Source organism: Pteropus medius, unplaced genomic scaffold (genome assembly GCF_902729225.1).
Source record: "Pteropus medius unplaced genomic scaffold, Ma_sr-lr_union100, whole genome shotgun sequence".
In the NCBI taxonomy this organism is placed as follows: Eukaryota; Metazoa; Chordata; class Mammalia; order Chiroptera; family Pteropodidae; genus Pteropus; species Pteropus medius.
The window spans coordinates 3,415,883-3,432,052 of record NW_024349797.1 but is presented as its reverse complement, the minus strand read 5'-3'; the positions used below and the strand labels follow the sequence as shown (position 1 = coordinate 3,432,052).

Sequence of the window (16,170 nt, the reverse complement as noted above, 5' to 3'; positions counted from 1 at the left end):
GTAACTAGAAAAGTCCTGATTAATACACCCAGCCCTGGCCAATGGGCTGGGCAGAGATTGCCAGGAATCTCAAGTTAGTCTGATGAGACTAGGAATTTCGTGGATCTGCTAGGAAAAGAAGCTGCCAGAAGCTGGACCTGAAATAGCCAGAAGCTACCACCTTGTAGGGGGTCTACTTAGAGTGAAGCTAATGCAAAGAAGAGTACAACCAAGCAAGGAAGAGAGAGACAGATCAAGTTCAGAGTTGCTGAATCCAGCCACACCTGACATTCTTCCTACCTCTGGAGTTTCGTTATAGGAATCAGTAAATTATATCTTACCTAAGGCGGTTTGAATTTAGGTTTCCTATTACTCGCAACTAGAGAAGTCCTGATTAATACACTGGGTTTTGCATCTCTGACTTATATAGATAATTACATTTTAAAGCTTAATGGATTTGGGCGGTGAACACACAATACAATATACAGATGATGTATTATTGTACACTTGAAACCTATATAATTTTATTAACCAATGTCGCCCCCAATAAATTTAGTAAAAATAAATAAATAAAGCTTAATGGACATCGATGAATCCCAAGCTCCTTGCGAATAGGAAAATGTGAAATGGCAAGCAAAATAAAGAATTCCTCGGACGTGCTCCTCCAGTATCAAAGAAGGAAGTGATAGTTCTGAGTAATCAACTAGTCTTTATACTAGTATTTACTGAAACTTGATTATGTGCCTGTGAGATGCACAAAGTTTAAGACGATTCCTCTCCTGTCCCTACTTCCCACCTAGTTAGGAAGAATGACTTGAACACTAATGAACAGAAGACCAAAAGTAATTAAGAGCTATGTGACACAGATAAGAAGCTCTGCAGTTTAGATAGAATTGATACACATAGGAAAATCATTAATTGTTCCATTCTCTACTCAAACTGTGTAGACCAAAACTTGCAAACTAGTAGCTGGCAGGCTGAATTTGGCTATGCTGCCTCAACTTTAAATCCTTTTTTAAAAAAATATATATAAGATTTCACCCAAAAATCTAAATTCCCAACTTCTCTTGAAAACAATCAGTCAGGCAATATGTCATGGTCAAAATAGCATAGGTTATGCTGCAATTGCAAACATCCTCAAAATTCAGTGGTTTAACATGAGAAAGGTTTACTTCTCATCCACATGAGACTACTGTAGATCCAGGTGATTGTCCAGGATGGCTCTCCTACAAGTGATTGGCTCAGTATTGCACCTCCATATCAACAAGTGTATCCATGGTCAATGGCAGGGAAAAGAAAGAAGTAGAGAGGGTCAGGCACCCGCAGTTAAATGTTTCCTCCTGAAGTGACATAAGACACTTTAGTTTATACTCATTGGCCAAAGCAAGTCATATGGCCATTCTTAATTTCAAAGAGGAAAAAAAGCTCAGTCCTCTGGTGTACCACAGAGGGAAAGGGAGCCAATCATATATTAGCGAACAATCAATATCTGCCACAGCATACAGTACCTAATGGCAACAATGGGCTGCAGCCCACTAGAAGCTGCTGCCTTGAGATGGGACTTAAATCTCAGTTTGACACAGTCTCCATCCAGCTTGCCAGGTAATTTACATGGCCTGCTTAGCTCCTGGGGGCATCTGATTTTGCAGCTTCTGATGTAGACAAAGCCAAGCTCAAGATTGATCTTTCAGGTATCCCTGGTGATCCATAGAGTTATGGCAAATTTTTCAAAAACAGTTGTTTGATTTGCTAATTTTAAAAAACGACAAAGTATTCTTTGGTGAAGGGTAGGATGGTATCATAAAATCAAACAAGAAGTTGAAACTAGCTGTTATATCCTCTACAAATTACAGAAACCTGTTTATGACGGTTTCTTCCTCCTGTTCTATCCTTTCTTAATCAAACACCTACCGGGAGAGACAAGGAGAAATGAGCCTCTTGAAAAAAATCAAAATCAGGCAGCGTGGGAGGAGACGTTGCATAGTCGTTATTTGGAGGGTTAGGGAGTGTTTGGTTTAAAGTTTTTTAAAATTTATATGGTCAAGGTTGAAATCTTTGAGAAGAAAATTTGTGAGTTGGGAATGAGAAGGCTTCTCTTCTAAAACCACCAATGAGAATTTTGTAAAACAACAGACAACATGTCTAAAGGTTTAATAATAAATCAGTACCCATAGCAATGCAGCCATCTCTGGGGAAAGCCTAGAATCTTCTCCTTAATCTCCTAGCACAGTAAGTCTTTGGAAGGTGAAGAAATCGTAAATTCTTTGGTCAAAATGCTGGGCCAGGTGGTGATAGGGAGAGAGGGTATAGCAGATGTATGTTGTGCTCCTCAGCATTCCTTTTCTTTTTTTCTCCAGCATTTTTTTTTTTTTGGAGAACCACTACTCTCCCTGTGGCCCTGGAGGGATGGCAATCCTGGTGCCCCATCACCCCAACCAGGAGTGGGTGTGCAACCTGAACTGGGCAATTAAAGTAGTCCATTTCCAAAGCTACAGTGATTGGTTCAGGGAATGGGCTCATAACCCAAACAGGGTCAATTAGAATCTTCCCTAAGATTTGATATGTGACTGTTAAGAAAGAGGCAGAACACTTCCTTTAAAACACCTGTGTAAGGATGTAGTTTGTGACTGTCTGTGGCCATTTTTTCTGTCATGTGACAAAAGCCTGACTGAAAATAAAAATAACACATAGCAGAGTAGAGAGCCAAGACATGTAGAGAGAAACAACCACGAGATCATCATTTGAGTCCCTGAACCTGACATGCCATGAGAACATGCTGAACAGATCTTTGGACTTCACAGCGATGGAGTCAATATGTCCCCTTTCTCTTTCTGCTAAGACAGCTTGAGTTAAGTTTTCTGACACTGGCTGCCAAAAGAGAGCCGAAGAATAGATGAATAAAATGGACCAAAGTCAATCTTAGAACGGACTGCTGAACTGACGCCATGGCATTTTATCTGCTTACTATTCTTGCCTCATCCATCAAACGCCACTCAACCATCTGAGACTAAATACAGAACTGCATTGCGTTGCCTTCTCACAGCTTGAGGTTCAGTTAGTCACTTAAATAATTTAGTCAGACAACCTTGTCTGAATGTCTGCTATGAGCCATGCACCATGTGTCACCACCCTATTTGAGGAGGCAAAGCAAAAAGAAGGTATCAGGCCTGTCCATAAAGGGTGATGGACAAGAAGCCCAGGGAGACAGATGATATTCATAAAAATGGGGAAATGAGGACTCAAGTGAGCTAGGGAATACATGATGCATTCTGCTTCCAGAATATTATGTGTCAAAATACATCCTGAAAACACCTGAAAAGAGGAAAGGTCCATGTTGGAGCGGCACTGTGTAAGTCATCCATATTTAGGTACTCCCTGAAGCTGATACCAGGATTGTAGATAGAAGCACCAAACTCCTTTAGGTCAAAGATGATTTTTAGAAATATTAAATTTCAAATAATAGGTAACTAAAATTTTGAGTAATGAGTGAGCAGAAGCTGATCTAGGGCACAGTCTTAGGAGATGCTAATAATTAACAAACTGGGGAAATAAGAGGAGGCAAAGAATTAAGCAAACAAAGCGTGCCCCAAAAGATAGAAGAAAGGAAGACACAGACATAGAATCACAGAATTTCAAGGCTTCTCCAATCTCCTCCCGTTTAACACAGGAGTGGGCTTTTCCACTGCCATGGAAGCCAAAATAGGTTGTCAATACAGCTAAATATAACGCAAAGAAGTAAGATCTGATATGAGTCATATGAGTCCATTTTATTTGTTTAAATCTGGAAGGTGCATTGTAACCTTAGGGATTAAACATCATTATTAAAAGAGGGAGTTGAATCTGAAAATGTAGACAGTATGGTACAAAGATGTTTCCAGCTAGCACCCCCATAATGCTGCTTCTTAGTGGGATTGAAGACCCCCCTCCACTTTTTCCTTGCTTCTTAATCCTTGCCACTCCGTTTTCAGAAAGTGTTACTATGAACTGGTCAGATTCCTCAATAGGATGCTTAGGCCTCAGTTTCCTCATCTGTTAAGTGGAGATAATAATGGTACCTACATTGGAGAGTTGGTGTGAAGATTAAATGTGATACTTATAAAGCACCATATTAGTACCTGCCATGGGTTAACAGTTCAATAAATTTGGCTGTATTCATCATCATCATCATCACCACTAATATTACATTTTAGCCAACCTAGGCCCCGCTGTTATGCGGCCTTCTTAGATCTGTGAAAATCACAGTGATTTCTCTCTCTTCTAACCTGAAGTGGCACTTCTCTGCCCATCTAACATTAATAGTATGCTATTTTAAATTGTTCTCTTTTTTCATATATGTATTGTCATTCCCATGTGCTTGAAGTTACCTTCAAGGGAGGGATAAAATCTTACATTTTTAAAACTCCTAGAGTATCTGCTATATACTGAGGTTATGGTTGGCACTCAGTGGACACTCAAGTAAATGATGGGCAGGGGCCAGGAAATTTCTTTTGTGTCTCCAATAATACCAAAAGCAGTCAGGGCTTTTGGCACTTAAAGAATATTCGTTGAACAGATGCTGAGCAGAATGCAATGATCAGTCCCTCCTTGTGCCGCACACACTTGCAGAATACCAAAGTGAGAAAGGGGCCATATTTTATAGATGAGGAAATTGAGGCCCACATTGATGACACAGATCTAGCTGAACAAAAGTTATGATGGGATTAATTCTCAGGACTCTTTTTATGCTATGCGTTTTAAAACAACCACCAATAAAAAGTTATTTCAGCAAATGTTTATTGAAGGGGGAAAAAAAAGTCCCCTAGGTTTTCTGTGGGAGGTGGCGTTTCCTCTTACACTCAACAATTTTGGTGGTGTGGTAGAGAGAGGTGTGGGAAGGAGCCAAGGGGGCCCTATGACTGGGCTGTTGTGTGGGCCCGGTGGGTGGGGGAGGGGTGGGATTCTCACTTCTAGGAAAGTTCTTCCAGTTCCAGGCAATACGGGCCAGGTTTTGACACCTGCTTTTCTAAGCACACTGCCTTCAGCTGGCCCAAGACTGCCTGCCCAACAGCCCGGCTCTCCCAGCTCAGTATCTGGGCTAGGGGAGTCCCCAGGCCCAGCTCACAGAAAGAGGTCCCCACACCCAGAACCTGGGGGAAATCTGCTCTCCTTGGGCAATGGAGATAAAATGTTTACAATTAGAACTCATTGCTATGCAAGGAGACATCTCAGAGCTGGCCTCAGGAAGAGACTCAGGGAGGCCACACGCCCTGCCCAGGGAGGCCTCTGGACAAGGGCTTCTTTGGTAGCCCTGGCCAGGCTCACAGGCTCCCTTTCAGGTTTTATGTCCACATTTCCCTCCCCTCGTCTCTGCCAGTGTTTCTCTATCTCTTAAATACACCTTCCTAATCCTCTCCTTCCTCCTTTTTAAAGCCTGCCCTTCCTTTCAAATACTTCCTCAAATGCCAGCTTGTTATTTTTGTGCCCTCCCCTTCAAGAGCCCTCCTCAAGAGCTCTGGCTGCAAGTATACTTTAGACCACAGGGCTGGACTTCTACTCATACACTCATTCAACAAATATTTGATTATCTATATATGCAGAGCTGTAGCAATACAATCCTGAACGAGGCTGGCCTAGTTCTTTGGTGACTAATTACAAGTGTACAAAGGAGAATTAAAGGATGTTATGAAACAGATTAGAGAAACCCTCAGAACCAACCTTCTTCTACTTGTCAGAAATTCTTATCCAAATCAGCTTGGTGTCCCAGGCCTATCCTACTCACTGGCACAGGGGCAGATGTCCTTTATAAAGCCTTCCTGGAGACTTACTTGCTCCTTCCTCCCCTAGGTCAAAGTTTCCATACAACAGGGGATCTCTTCAGACTCTTCCTCTGTCATCTCGGGGTCCCAGGTTGTCATCCATGGTCACATATGTGGTTTTTACCTAGTTACCTGGTCTTTTAAGCTAATGCATCATACAAGGCAGTAGAGCCTAATGATACAGAGATGAACTCTGGAACCAAACGTCCCTGTGTGCATCCTGTCTCTGCTGCATACTAGCTGACGAGTTACTTAACCTCACTATGCTCAATTTTATCATCATTAAAAGGGAGTGTGTTTGTGATAACACCCAATCCATAGGGGTATTATAAAGATTTAAATATATAAATATACAAGGAGTTACCGCCTATAAAGCGCTTAAAACGGTGTTCGGCACAGATAAAGCCTCAGGGAAGGAACTCTTAGAAGCTAGAGTTTGGATTTCCTCCCACAAGGTGTCCAGCCTTTGCTCCTGGAAGCCAGCCTGGGTCGGAATCTCAGGCTGCTGCTTGCCTGGGAGGAGAGGCTGGAACTTTTTAAAAGAGACAAGGTACTGGCAGCCACGAAGACTGCCCGAAGCTAAATAGACAAGGGCACTGAAGGCAATTGGATGTGCAATGTGTTAATCTCAGTTCCCCAATACCAGGAATCATTCCAAAAGCCCACTGCTTGAGCAATGAGAAGAGAGCCCAGAGGCCTGGTTTGAAGCAAAGCTCTCCTTACTTCTATGTGGCCCTAGACAAAGATCATTTCCATGCTCCAATTCCATTTTTTAATGGCGGAGGATAATATTCATAGAATCATGAAGTTTGAACTAAATTTGACCTTAGGGAGTCCATATTGCAATCCCTTTATTTTTCATCTAAATAAATTGAGAGCCAGAAATGCCTTGTGACATAGGCAGCAAGGGCTAGATTCAAATCCCAGCCCCATAACTTATTCTCTTCTCTGGGATTCATTATACTGTTAGAGAAAAAGCGAACATAGGAATTCCTACTGCATAGGGTCACCATGAGAACTAAATGAGACCTCAAATGATGCACCTCTCCCCCAGCCTGGGTATGGTCGCGTAAGTACTCAATGATATTTCCCAGTGTCACATGACTGGTTAGTAATCTCTTCCTTACCTTCTTCACCAGGTTAACCAAAGAATAAAGTAAAGTAATAGAAGACTCACTCCAAAAGTAGAAATGCCACCTAATAGTTCTGTGCTATTGATGTTACCCAACCAATTAAGATTTACTAAACCCGTTTGGGAAGCCGGACAGGGTATTAAGAACTAGAGGGTTAATGTTGATATGTAAAACTTAATTTTTTGTTTTTTTTTAAGACTTCTCATTTGGGACTGGGACTCTCAGAGAAGAAAGGGCTTTTCCGAGCCTGAGTGCTTAGTAATCACGGTCTCATGGAGAAAACTCGCTTAGGGAGGGCATCATTGCCGGCCATCCCTCTTCCCGCTGTTCCTGAAGCATCAGCGTAAAGTGCATGTTTAGCTGTCAGCCTCCTCTGAGAGCAACTTAGACGCTTGAGTCCACACATGTTACCACGGGGCCAGCAGTGACAGCTGCACCCTCCCCATGGGGGAGGCTCCCTGCCTCAGGCCAGTGTGGAACTGCAGCCCAAGTGCCATCAAACCGCAGACCCAGACTCAGTGCCATCCAGAGATAAGCCAAGGCCCGCAGGCCCAGAGTCAAAGGCAGTTAGTCAGGTGCTCTTTAAAAGAAGACCAGGAGTAGTAAAGTAGGAATCAAAATAAAATGAGTCCGGTGGAAATACGGTAAGTCCTCATTTAACATCGTGGATAGGTTCTGCAACTTTAAGCGAAATGACAAATAACAAAACCAATTTTACCTCAGGCTAATTGATATAAACAAGAGTTAAGTTTCTATAGCATCTTATCAACATAACAAAATAATTTTGAACCAAATGACATTGTTCTGGGACCTGTGCTCTGCTTATGAGTACAAGAAGACAGACATTTTTTTCATACTCAATTTTTAAGGTCAGAGAAACCTCTTCCTTAGATTCCCTCTCGAATCTCATTGGCCGGACTTAGTCAAATGCTCATCTCTAGGCCAATCCCTGGCCAGGGGCGTGGGGGTGATGGTGATTGCCTTAGTCACTTAGAAGCAGAATGGGTAACTAAATAAATTGAGGCTCTATCCACAGGGAACAGGGAGGTGGGTTGTTAGAGGCATAACCAGCGATACCTATTCAGGCGACCGGTTCACATCTAGCAACCAGAGAAGGTGTTAAAACTCAAAGGATTGAAAATGGCTTTGAAGCCAAAGAGCTGCATCCAAATTATGCCTCTTACCAACTAAAAACTTGAGTGGGACTCTTGGCCTCTAAGAGCCTCAGATTCATCTAATGAGACTTCTCTGAGGGTCAGATGAGGTAACCTGATGTTCATGCAAGCCCGTGGTAGACTTCAACATCCCATACTATAGGTAGGATATCCTCTGTCTCACAATTGTCATGATCAGTGAAAGTAGGATGCCACAAATACATCTTCTATGGAAGTGAAAGTGCTTGTAGTTGCCTACTGGGGACGTTCACTCCTTGGTCTTTACAGGCTGTGGCCAAGTAACCCTTTTTTGGCCAAGGTCAACTATAGTACCTGTTCTTAATGCCTAGCTCATTCTTTATCTGAAAGCAATATATATCATGTAAGGCTTTTAGGGCCTAAAAAGTATGTGTCTTTTAAAAAAAAAAATCATAAATTGCAATGCAAACTACTTGTATTGATATGTATATGTATAAATTCCAAATACAATTATGTCAGTAGAGCTATTTGGAAGAATTACAATAAATGTTAAATGCATTTTAAGTACATAGCGAAATGTCAAAGTTCATCAGTGGTTCTTGAGTGCAAGGGATTGCTATAGCCAAGGGTAGTGACAGCCAGTCAATTGGAATCAGTTCTTTAAAAGGTTCACTTTTCTCATAGTAGCTAATATTGATCAAGCACTTAACTATATGTCAAGTACTATGCCAAATGTTTTAGATTTATTAATTTATTTGTTCCTCTCAAAAATCCATGAAGCAGGCACTATTATTATCCCCATTTTACAGATGAGGAAACTGAGACACAGAATGTTTAGCTAATTTACTGATGATCACAGCTAGTTAGTGGGCAGAGCCAGGACTCAAACTCCAATAGTGGGGCTCCAAAGCCTGCGTTCTTAACCATACGTGACATGGCATATTTTTGTTTTTGTTTTTGTTTTTTTAATAGAAATTATTTTTTAGAAAACTTTTACATTCATAGCAAAATTGAGTAGGACGCATAGAGATTTTCCATATACTCCTTGCCCCCAGACACGCACAGCCTCCCCCACCAACACCCTCACCCGAGTGGAACATTTGTTACAACTGATGAAACTACATTGACACATCATTATCACCCAAAGCTCCTAGTTTTATTAGGGTTTACTCTTGATGTTGTACATCCTATGGGGTTGGACAAATGTATAATGACACTTATCCACTATTATAGTATCAAATGGAATAGTTTCATTGCCCTAAAGGTTCCCCGTTCTCCACAGATTCCACCCTCCCGCTAACCCCTGGCAAACACTGATCTTTTTACTATACTCCTAATTTTGCCATTTCCAGAATGTCATATAGTTGGAATCATATAGTCTGTAGCCTTTCTAGATTGGCTCCTTTCACTTACTAATATGCATAAGGTTCCTCCACATCTTTTCATGGTTTCATCGCTCATTTCTTTTTAGTGCTGAATGATATTCCATTGTCTGGATGTGCACAGTTTATTTATCTATTCACCTACTGAAGGACATCATGTTTCCTTCCTTTCGAGTTTTGGAATAAAGCTGCTATAAACATTCTCACGCAGGCTTTTGTGTAGATGTAAGTTTTCAACTCATTTGGGTAAATACTAAGGAGTGCTATTGCTAGATCATGCGGTAAGACTGTTTATCTTTACTAGAAAACACCAAACTCTCTTCTAAAGTGGCTGCACCATTTTGCATTCCCACCAGCAATGAATGAGCATTCCTATTGCTGCACATGCTCACCAGCATTCGGCGTCATCAGTGTTTTGAATTTTGACCATTCTAATAGGTGTTTAGTGATATTTCATTGTTGTTTTAACTTGCAATTTCCAAATGATATATAATGTTGAGCATCTTTTCATATGCTTATTTGCCATCTCTATATCTTCTTTGGTGAAATGTCTGTTCAAGTCTTTTGCCCATTTTTTAATTGGGTTGCTCATTTTCTAATGAGTTTCACAATACGGAGTTTTTAAGGATATACTTATGGAATTCATAAAATATCAGGCTGGAAGAACCTCAGAAATCATCCAGTCCATCCCCCTTATTTTAGAGATGTGAAAAATAAGGCCCAGAGAAACTCAGACGGGGCAAAGCTGAAACCACAGCCTACGAGTTCAGAGCTCCTTCACCACAGTGCATGTCAACAGGCAATTTGCTTTGCAAGCAGTTAACTCCTCAAGGATAGGCATCATGCCTCAGCATCTGTCTGTCCTTCCTCACACCATGCTTGACACATGTTCAGTGAATGTCTGTGGAAGGGAGGAAGGAATGACTTCGTCTGGCATCTATGCACCCTTTCCAAAGGACAGGCTCCTCTGACTTCTGCTCTAATCTGTAAGAGAGGGAGAGAAGAGAGTTAGCATTGTAGCTCTTCCACGGTGCAATGGTGGGAGCAGAGGCCAGAGCAGAGTGTAATTCTTAACCTTAGCTGTGTGTTAGCATCCCCTATGAAACGGGTTAAGAATTGGAGGCCTAAGCCCCCTCCCCAAACATTCTGATTCTCCACATTGTTTTAGTGTTTACTGTGTCCTGAGATAAGCCCTTTACACCCATTATCCTGTTTAATCCTTCCTTATGCAATTCTATGATGTGGACCATATCATTACTCTCGTTCTGCAAATGAGGAAACTATGGTTCAGAAAGGTTAAGGAACTCAATCCGGGTCACACAGCTAGGACATGCTGGAGTTGGCATGCAAATAAAAACAACCTAGCGTTGTTGGCCAGCCTCTGTTCCACACACATGTGAGTGTGCACACAGGCACCGAAGTCTTCACACTCAATCCTGGGCAAACCCGACATCGTGAGCCCCTGGAAGATAAAAGGCAGGGACAGTAGACCACCAAATTGCTGCCACAAAAAAGCACTTCACAGAGTTGTGACCATACAGGGCAGCCCATGTAGGAGCCCGAGAGCTATCTGTGGGGTCCAGAATTAAAGCCTATCTGCTCCACCAAAACACAGAGACCATGGGCACCCGCACCCATGTTCTCATTTGCATACTGCTCAGAGACAGCCCTTACTCTTCTAATTCCCTAATACTTGGTTAAAGTTTTTATTAAAGTATAACATACAAACAAAAAAGTACACAAATCTTAATCTGACGAATATTCACAAAGCGGACATCCCTGGTAACCTGCTCCACGAATTTCAGGTAACATCTTTAGGCGTCTCCAGTTGCCGTAAGGGGTTTCATTGAAGACTTCAGAGAAAACACTTTTTTAATCGAATGTTATATGACAGATAAATGTCCTTTTATAAGAGGATATTTAAGAAAACAAAAGAAACAAACAACAACCAAAAACAATTGAGCATTACAAATCTAAAAAGAGCTTGGGTTGCTATTTTAAACCAAATTTGAACTTTTTAGAGGGAGGTCGATATTTGTTCTAGATAAGTAAATCCTAGAAGGGGTGCTTCTTATGCGGGGCATATAATGTGGAATGGCGGTAAAGAGGGGGACCCCCTATCCTGAGCTGCACTTACGTTTCCTCTGGCTAAGTTTCCGCATCTCACCATGCACCATGCTTTCAGCGATCTCACAGGACCCAAATGGAGAGGCAGTGTACTAGCAGTTCCAGCTCAACGATCAGACAGCTGGGCTCCAATCCAGATTCTGCCACAGCCTGGCTCCGTGACCCTGGGCAAGCCACTTACCCTTCCTGAGTATCAGTGCTCTCACGTGTAAAATGAGCCCCCATCTGTACCTGATGTGGTTGTAGTACGGGTAAATGAGGCACGTAAAGTGCTTATCACAATGCTCGGCACATTGATGACCTACTCCTTAGTCCCTCTTCAGATAACCTGCATCTCATTTCCTGGGAAATATGCAGGAAAGAGAGCAGATCCAGTACTAAAACGGGAGGGATGGTAGCCGGTGAATGTGAGTTTATGGAATATTCCTCCTATATTTAGGGGACGTTTGTCGCCTGCCTTCAGGCCCTGACTCAGAATGCTAAGGGGCAGTTTTATTCCTGCAGGTCAGAGAAGAAACTTCTGCTCTGAGACAGAAATAAAAATATTGATTCCTGAGGTGAGTCCTGGAATGTGATGGTCTCTCAGTTCAGCCTAAACCAAAGCTATCAGCCAGGAAGTTTATCAGTTTGCCTTTAGAAACACCCAGATCACCATGAGATTGGCTCAAGTGAGAGGTTGCCATGACAACCCCGGGGCCATGTCACCTGGTAGAACTTGAACCCCTCCCCACAATCACATGTGCACACACCACACTGTCAGACCCACCTTGGAAGGACTCCAGCTCTGTGAGCCTCAGAAGTTGGGTCCCGTGGTTAAGGGAGAGCATGTGGCCCTGTGGCTCCAAGCTCAGGGCTCCTGGAAGCCTTATGAGACTGTACTTGGTGGGACAGAGGAGGGAAGGAATGTAGGTGTTCTCAGGACAATTGCCCTCCCAAAGCAGTTGCCGGAAATGACGAGCCTTAGGGCCCCTGGGAAATCAGAAAGAAAGCTAGCCTCGGGCTCTTCAAGGCCCCAGGGAAAAGGGGCCTCAGCCAATTAAACACTTTCATTCTGCCCCTCTCCTCCCCACCCTTAGGCCTTCACTTCCATTCACAGGACTGGTCCATTAAACTCTCCCTAGTCTGATGGTATAAGTTTTAGGGGCTTATACTTCCCAGAGGCTTTTGCGTTTTAATGGAGACTCTTGAAAAACCAAAACACTTTCTGCCTCAAGAACTAAATCTCTTAATAGGGAATCTGTGGGCTCCCTGGGAGTGGTGGGGGTGGGGGTGAGTGGGAAGCAGGAGAGAGATGGTTGACCGATCTGATGAGAAACACTCTTACCAAGAAGACTATAGTTCAGGATTAAAGTCAACCAGGTTTCGGTTTGAGTCCTCCCTGTTTGACCTTGAGTAAGAGCCTGTTCTCTTTTCTGCAAAATGGAGTCATAATGCTTAACTTATATGACTGTTAGCACAAAGCCTGGCACGGAGCCTGGCATAATGTTTCAAGACCTCAAAGTAAGACCAACTAAGAAAATTGTTGTATATCCCCAGCCAAGGACCAGGATTGGTTCTGACAGTCTGGGCCTGGGCCAGGATGTTTAGCAGTGGCACTATGTTCAGCTATTCGAGTTAGATTAGGGTAGAAAGAGGGAACGATTAAATAGCCAACGCTTTGATGTGATTTTAAGTTTGTTTGCTTATTCATTTTTCTTTCAATACGGGAGCCTGAGAAAATGTGAAAGTACTAGGCATTTTGACTAGGGAAGAGAGAATATGCTAAGGGAGACAAGACTGCTTAGCCTGGGACCCCCTTGACATGAGTACTACTGAAATGCTTCAGCTGTGGGCAAAAGACTTGTTTCTCTGCAGGATGTTTCTGGCAGTGTCAGTGGTTAAACATTAGCGATGTTTAACAATCTATACTGCAAAGTTATCGACTGCTGCTCTGACTACAATGGGTAGACTCTTATAAAGCTAGTGTGGCTGCTACACAAAAGATGTTGAGCTGGAAGAATCCTAGTCAATTTGGGAGAGATCTAGCTTTGAGATAAACCCCTTGGTACCTCCACCTCCAATAACACTTGGCTGACTTTGCTAAGGGCCTGCCACCCTTGTCCTCTGGGTAGCAGTGAGACAGAGCTGCCAGAGGGTAGACCCCTCCCAGCTCTGCCACCACCAGCCGGGTGACTGGGGCAATTCACTCGGGTCTTGAGTTTTAGTTGCCTCATCTGTGTAATGACAAGATAACTCTACTTGAATTGGTGGTGAGGCTAAATGTCCTAAATGTGAAGCAACTAGTACAATAACCAGGGACATACAGGAGCTCAACAAATGTTAACGTCCTTTTTCAACAAGCCAACTGGACTCTTCTCATTGTTTTCTCCTTCTTACACCTCCTCTGGCATGCTCTCTGCTGCAAATGACAAAAAATCCTCATCAATGAACCAAACAGGCATTCATTTTCCTCAAATAAGGAGCAATCTAGAGATAAGTAGCCACTGGTTCTGGTTCTGTGACTCAGTCACGTTCGGACTGCTGTCTCTTTGATTCCGTTGGCTTTTCCTTCATGATTAAAACATGGCTACTGCAGCTTCTAGCATCACAGCTCAATTCTAGGCAGGAAGAAGAGAAAGGGGCAGCATCGGCTGTGAATTCCTTTTATAAAAAAGGAGAAACTCTCCCAGAAGCCCCAGCAGACTTCTCACAGAATGACTATGTCCATCACATGGTCACGTCTATGTGCTAGGGAGGCTGGGAAAGCAAACCAGCCTCTAGAGCGGAGGCAGACAAGGAAGAAAGAAGTAAAGAAATAGCTGTCGAATAAGCCAACCCATAGTGTGAGCCACAGCTGTGCATCAGGTTAAATACAGTATTTCTTTTATTCATTCAGCAAGTGAATATTGAGCACCTTCTGTGGCCTAAGCTGGGTACCAAAGAGGATTGATGAGGAAAATCAGACTTGGGGCCAGGAGACAATGAGCGCTTGGTCTGTCTATTGAGGGGGATTGTGGGAACAGCACCGGAGCTTGCGGTGCGGGGGAGGGAGGAGTAAAGATTTCCTGGATGGGTGCTGAATGTGACCAGGAGTAAGCCAGGTATTTGGAGTGAAGGAAGGTGGGCAGGCTGCCCATGTGGTGTTCCAGGCAGAGAGAACAGCATGTGCAATGACCTAGTAGCAAAAGAGATCATCGCATACATTCGGGAATTGAAAGAAGTCCCTGAGGCCACGAAAGTTTATTCAAACAAGAAAAATCAAAAGCAGGGCACACAGATGTGAAGTGAGTAAATTTGACTAGCAAGACCATTACACAGTGTTCTGCCAGTCCCATCCCGGGGTGGAGAGAAGGCACCGGCAGCCTCTTTAAACAAGCAGAAAGCTTGGGTTGCTGCTGTGGACAAACTCAGCTATCTCACTGGCACGGTCATTTAGGAGAGGAGAGACTCTTCTGGCTGGTACCTGCCATCAGGGCAGAGTCATTATCTTCCACAGAATCCTTTATAGGAGGCCTTGGTACCTGCTGTGCCCTCTGCCTGGAATTCTCTTCCCCTGAGGCTGTAGGGTCCTCACTCCCACCCCCTCCTCACCTTTTAGAATTCAGTTCTGGCCACGCTTCCTCAGAGGGGCCTCGTCTGACCGACGCCCACCCTGAAATACATCAACTCATGGATGGTCCACACACCAGGGAACTCCACCATGTAGCCATTGCCACAGTTGTGATCTTATATCTATTCGTGTGGATTTTTTTTTCCTTTTAAGTTAATGACTATCTCTCCTGGTAGACTGTAAGCTCTATAAGTACAGTGACCAAGTCTGGTTTTGCCCACTGCTATACCCCCAATGCCTAGCATCGTGCCTGGCACATAATAGGAGCTCAATAAATATCAAAAGCTAGACCATATCAAACTGACAATGTTCAACCATGTAGGGCCTACAGAATGGCAATTTCATATAATTCACCCTAATATTCATTGAACGAATGAATGAATTTGAGTTTCTCTGAAGACTATCCACTACAGCATGGAGTTCAGTACAAGGAGGGTCTACCTGGAGTCTGTTCAAAGGATGGATTTTCCTGAAATTATAAAGAGCTGAGTATCTGGTATCTGGTCACAGTCTAGACGTGAGCAGCGCTTCTCACACTTCAGTGTGCGTTTGGAGCCTCTGGGAATCTTGTTAATGTGCACATTCTGATTCACTAGGTCTGGGATGGGGCGCGAGAGTCTGCATTTGTAACAAATTCTCGGGCAGTGGCCATGGGAAGGCTGCCAAAAAGAGGCCAAAACACAGACTCGGAGCTGGTTGGTGGAAGTACCCTCTGTGCCTCGCCAAGGAGCCCCCACGAAGGTTCCCATCTCTGTCCTTGCTCAGCCAACATGAAATTCATTTGAAAAGAGTTGGGGTCTACGGCCATGCCACCCTGAACAAATCCGATCCTGTCTGATCTCGGAAGCTAAGCAGGGTCGGGCCTGGTTAGTACTTGGATGGGAGACCACCTAGGAAGACCAGGTGCTTTAGGCGTAAAAAAATAAAAAAATAAGAGATTGTAAACTGACAAGGTCCTTGCAATCTGTGAAGTCAACCAAGCGTTGCCTCGCCCAAAAAAAATAAGAAAGAAAGGAAGGAAGGAAGGAAGGA

The 16,170-nt window shown here is 43.3% G+C and overlaps 1 pseudogene; it reads left to right on the top strand.

Annotated features, from left to right (window-relative positions):
* The first annotated feature begins 15,934 nt into the window (after positions 1–15,934).
* On the top strand, positions 15,935–16,053 carry LOC120620029 (uncharacterized; annotated as a pseudogene).
* The last annotated feature ends 117 nt before the right edge of the window (positions 16,054–16,170 follow it).